At 36.0% G+C, this 5,674-nt stretch overlaps 1 pseudogene; it reads right to left on the bottom strand.

The window, feature by feature from the left end:
- Positions 1-2,332: 2,332 nt before the first annotated feature.
- LOC111139698 lies at positions 2,333-3,079 on the bottom strand (annotated as a pseudogene).
- Positions 3,080-5,674: the final 2,595 nt, after the last annotated feature.

The raw sequence follows: 5,674 nt of genomic DNA on the forward strand, positions 1-5,674 counted from the left end.
GAAGTCTTTGTCTACCTCTATTTTAACTTTAAGTACGTCTTAGTTTATAGACTTCGCATTATGATATTATGTTGGATCAGTTCTTTGGCAGAATACAGATCTTAGCTCTCTCGCTGGCAAGTGAGGATGAGAAATAATCCGACTACTCCCTGTGTATGTCACAGTGTATCTGTCAGTCATATATCATAATTAATGATAAATGAATGACACTGGAATATACTACAAATTTCTAGTAGGATTTAGAACTACTACAAGGGAACACCGAGTTAGTAAATAAGTAGCAATGGCAAAATAAAAAGGTCTCCTTTTTATTAGGAAATACGCTACATGAGAGAATATCATATCAGATAAATACATGCTGAGTATCAGTTTTTTTAAAAAGCATACAAGGCTACTGAGCTTCTACTTGCCTTACTTTTTAAAAATTTTTTTGTTCAAATTCAATTTAGTTGATGTATAGTGTATTATTAGTTTTCAGAGGTAAAATTTAGTGATTCGTCAGTTGCATATAGCATCCAGTGCTCATTACATCAAGTGCCTCCTTAATGTCCATCTTCCAATTACTCTGTCCACTCCCCAGCTCTCCTCCCTTCAGCAACCCTCAGCTTGTTTCTTATAGTTAGGAGTCTCTTATGGTATCCGCCTCACTTTTAAAACAGAAAGTGACTGTGAGTTGATTCCAACCTACTGTTGAATAATGTTTGCAGTTAGTTCTCCCTTGAAAAATTTGGAGCTATTTTTTGTTTTCTGGAGAAAACTACAGGTTATTAGTGAAATTTCTGATACTACTGGCTTCAAGTTGTTCTCTGTCGGCTGCCTCATAGACATGCTGTCCTTCATTTATGCAGATGGCACAGATGACCCACTATCAGTAGGATATTGCATCAATTAATGGCACATAATTGAGAAATAACAGATTGGGGTTAAGGGTGCCGTCCGTGAGTAGAGAGAAAAGTTTTCCCAGTCAGGACTATACTGGCCCATGTGGAAATTAAATATGTGACCTTGACTTTAGTACCACCAGGATCTAATTGAGTTAACCATCTCTGTCACACAAGGTCGTATAAATAACTAATATTCTTGTCATTATCACCCCATGATATCTGTTAATGTTATAAATCTCTAAGTTTCACTATTCAAATAATACTGTTTCCATGATGACATTTCTGATGATACACTTTTCTTCCCACGTAGTACAGACTTAGCAATCTCCTGGAACCACTTTAAACTTTTTAAACTCGTCATTATTAAATACCACTTTAAATTAAAATTTGTAATTTAAGCTGACTGCCTAAAAGACAATTATAGAAAGCATTTCTAAATTCTAACTCATAAAATGTAATGCATAATGCTTGCTTGTTAATAAAATAATAGCTATCACATGTTGGGTTTTAAGGAGGCTTAACATTATTGTCTTCTCCATGAAGTTCAGGAAGCAAATGAGAAATAAAATACAGGAGTCACTACTAATCTTCCCACATGGGGTGATCAGGCCAAAATGCATTTTTTCTATAGGGAGGCCGATTCAAAAGAGAGAGAATCTAGGAAAGGCAGAAACAAAGAAGCTGAGTTTCTTTATTCACCCTCACCAAATAGGATGAGGGATGAGGAAAAAAAATTCAGGAGATTTCTTTTCCTGAATTCCCTTGGCAGGGATACCTGGAGGATGGAAGGTCTCCCACTCCAAACACCATACTTACCTTTTCATAGCAAGTATACAGCAAGTTTGATAATATGCTAAGCTGTTTACATGGGTGGCCTCACATTATCTTCCAGGTATGTTTTAAGTCAGGCATTATTATCTGCAAGAATTGAAGAGGGATCAGAGGCCCAAAGAAGTCAGTTAACTTCTCAAATATTAAGTGAGAGGTCATGATTTTGAATTCAGGACTCTGATTCCAAAGCCTATATTCTTTGTTTCTATAATTTTCTGCAAATAAATTATTACATATAATAGTAGCAGCCAGATGCTGGCAGATGGGGTAAAAATATTTCTTCTTTTTGAATGACTTTGTAACTTTAGATCTGCAGAAATATGTTCAAAGCTGCTAATAAGCTTTATAAATGCAATCCAGTTCCCTGTCCTTATCCCTAATTCCCTTCCATTTTCTTGCCACTTTTTCCACATTAAGAGATCCCGAGACAAATCTAGGAAGCATGTTTTAGAGAAAATAAGCTCATCCCTCCACCATTCAGTATTGCTCCAAATACTTATTCTACATACATTATAGATGCAAATGTTACTGTCTATCTATCCATCATCTGTCTATCTACCTATCTAATCTATCTTCATGAAGCTGCAGCTTTTGTTTTCTTTTTTTGGTGTCTAATCTTATTTGTTACACTTAGAAAATCTAATATTTGAACTCAGATTAGAGACAAAAGCTCTCAGAGAGGACAGCCTCCATCTCTTGGCAATCTGTTCCTGGAGTTTTCTTTGGCCTTCATTCTCTTGGCCAAAAGTTTAACATGTTCTGCAACGTCTTCCTTATTTTTCTTGGTACATTGTTTCCTCAGAGTAACACACCAGTGTTTGTGTTGGAGGACAGGGGGATGTAATAGGATGCTGAATCTTCGTGCTTTGGTTCTCAGTTTCTTATCTTCTTTGTTTAGGGGCTTGCTCACAAAGTACTTGGGAGACATCATCTCCTTTAGAGGAATTGAAAAGTTTGAAGATTCTGCTAGCTCTTTTGGGGCCCAGGTGTTGAGGCACAGTAGTATCAGTGAGTCCGGGAATATCCTTCTCTCCTTTTTTCACAATGACCAAGTTGAGAACACTGAGATTAGCATCCACAATACAACCTCAAACAGATTTGCACTTTTTTCTCCAGTCCTCCTTGGTAAGGAATACTCAGCAGCAGGTAGACAGAGTCATGGGTCAAGACAGCCAGCTTCATGGGGAAGACTTGTTATTGCCACCATTGATTTGGAGCATGTAACCCTTCCATTCTTCACCCAGAGCACCAGCAGCAACTTTTGTGGCCATACGTTTCTCATAAAAGGTACAAAGTTTGCATTCACCGTCCATTTCAATGAGTTTCTCACAGCCATTAGCTGGAAAAGAAATGCTCAGCTTCATCCTGAAGGAGTCTACTGCCTCCCAAGTGCCATGCAAAAGAACGAGCTATAGTACTGAAATATACCTTTGGCAAGAGCTTGGCTTTTTTGATCAATTAACTCTGTTCAATACTTGTGACTTTACTGGTAGCCATTTTGACTGGTAATTTGACCAATCTAGAGTTTATTAGATAACTTCAGTCTAAAAAGTCTGTGCCTAGGTAATACTGCCTTTGGTTTTTCAACTAAAGTTGTGTTTTTTATATGTCCCACATATGGTGACTGATCATGAATTTCCTCGTGGTAAAAATTAACTTGAACACATAATGCAACTTACTTTTATTTTTGAAAATTATGTGTATTTCATATCTTCCTGAACTGTCAGCTATTTCCTCTGTCTCAAAAAGCCTCCCCTTTTTGCGGGTCCATGAAACTCCTACTCTTTATTAAAGTCTCAAATATTAAGCTACTCAGTAAAGATTTTTAACTTCTTTTTCTTTTTTTTTTAATATTTTTATTTATTCATTTGACAGATAGAGATCACAAGTAGGTAGAGAGACAGGCAGAGAGAGAGGAGGAAGCAGGCTCCCCGCTGAGCAGAGAGCCCGATGCGGGGCTCGATCCCAGGACCCTGGGATCATGACCCGAGCCGAAGGCAGAGGCTTTAACCCACTGAGCCACCCACGCGCCCTTTAACTTCTTTTTCTACTTCATATTGTATCCTCTTCCATCATCAGTACTTCTGTGTAATACTGAATTTGCACTTGTTTCTATTATTTTAACTGTGTACTAAAAGGAAGAGATTGCATATAAATTATTTCCCTATACCTTTATTCTAGTTATTTATTGACATAAATTACTCATAAAACATATTTATAAATTAAATATTATTATAAAGTTATTCAAATCTATCATTCACTTAAACATTATTGCACTATTTTACCAAATATAATATTTACAAAAAAAAAGTACACAAAAAATCACCGAATTTTAGTACAATAGTCCACACCAAACTTGAATAAATTATATATTTCTTAAATTATAGTTGCTTTCTCTTTTTTCTCTGTTACAGACAGAATAATCATGTGTTGTTATTGTTGTTGTTGTTTTAAAGATTTTATTTATTTATTTGTCAGAGAGAGAGAGGAGCGAGAGTGAGCACAGGCAGACAGAGTGGCAGGCAGAGGCAGAGGGAGAAGCAGGCTCCCTGTCAAGCAAAGAGCCCAATGCGGGACTCGATCCCAGGATGCTGGGATCATGACCTGAGCCGAAGGCAGCCGCTCAACCAACGGAGCCACCCAGGCATCCTGCAATAATCATGTGTTGTTAAGAAAGCTTCTGATTTTTACAAATGAAGTGTACTCTCTCTTCCATCATCAGCAAAGTAATATTTGATCAAGTTTCTTCCTTTTCCTTTAGCTACTGTGTACTCCACGTCTGCAGTTTTATTAACATCTTTTTAGTCTCTCAACACCAGATTTTTTTAACCTATGGAAAATGAGGTAGTGAGTCATGTAGGTATCTCACCATCTCAAATTTTTAATTAATAGGTCTCAACAAGCTGTTTCCTCAATGCTTTATTTTCACAACTGCATAACCATTCATTATGTTTCTCTATGGATTTTAATCCTCTTGTAACCTACTCTTTTCTAAATGTGACGTTGCATAAATATCATAATTTATTTTCTTTTATTATTTATCCCTGTAAAGAGTATTTCAATCCATTTTATTATTCTTTCTATTTTAAGTCTATTAATCTTTCTCACCATAATTACATGGTGATATAATATGAAGAAAAATGCAGTACAATGTAGACCTGACTCGCTCATGCATTTTCATTGTTTTCTAGGAGAACGTTGCAAAATGATTCTTTTGCTTTATCTCTTTGTCACCCCTCTTTCTGTCTTAGGGAGATGATTCCCAAATTTATGTGAATCCAGGTCAGTCCAGGTACTTGATGATTCTGCATTCTGCATGATTGCTCCCTGAAAGGTACTCCTTAAAGAAGACTGGAGTAAGTCCAAACAATATATATATTTGTATTTTTCATCTCTGATGATACTGCTTTTATAAAAACTCTGATCAACATTTGGAAAGTGCAGCTTATAGAAAATTATGGATTATAGTTCATAACTTAGAAAAATTCTTGCCATGTCCTGGTGATTGATTTTACTCAAAAACAAGGTAAGTTTCTATTGTTTCCCCAAACACTGTGGTAGTCCTAGTCAGAAGGTGTCCTCTGTTAAAAAGCTATTGTGCATTGAATTCTGCTCTATTCTGCATGTATAACCGTAAGTCAATTCTGTGCAATCTCAACCTCAAGAGAGCTCAAATATTTTTCTGGGTTATTGAGGTGGGATTGTATTTTATAAGATTTTCTAAAAGGTGATATACCATTCAGTAGGTAGCAAATAGAACTATTTATTTGTCACTTTCAAGATATATTTACATGTATGTGTATGAGTCTATATATGTGTGTATATACTTACATATAATTTTACTATATGTAAGGTAATTCAGTACCTACTACTTTAGTAACACATAGTTGTTATGAGTGGGTTTTTTTCAAATCAGACTCCCTATATTTCTCTTTGTTCTGCTGCTTATAAAATTTGTA

The sequence above is a fragment of the Enhydra lutris genome, unplaced genomic scaffold (genome assembly GCF_002288905.1).
Source record: "Enhydra lutris kenyoni isolate GAN:26980312 unplaced genomic scaffold, ASM228890v2 scaffoldscaffold4, whole genome shotgun sequence".
Classification (NCBI taxonomy): Eukaryota; Metazoa; Chordata; class Mammalia; order Carnivora; family Mustelidae; genus Enhydra; species Enhydra lutris.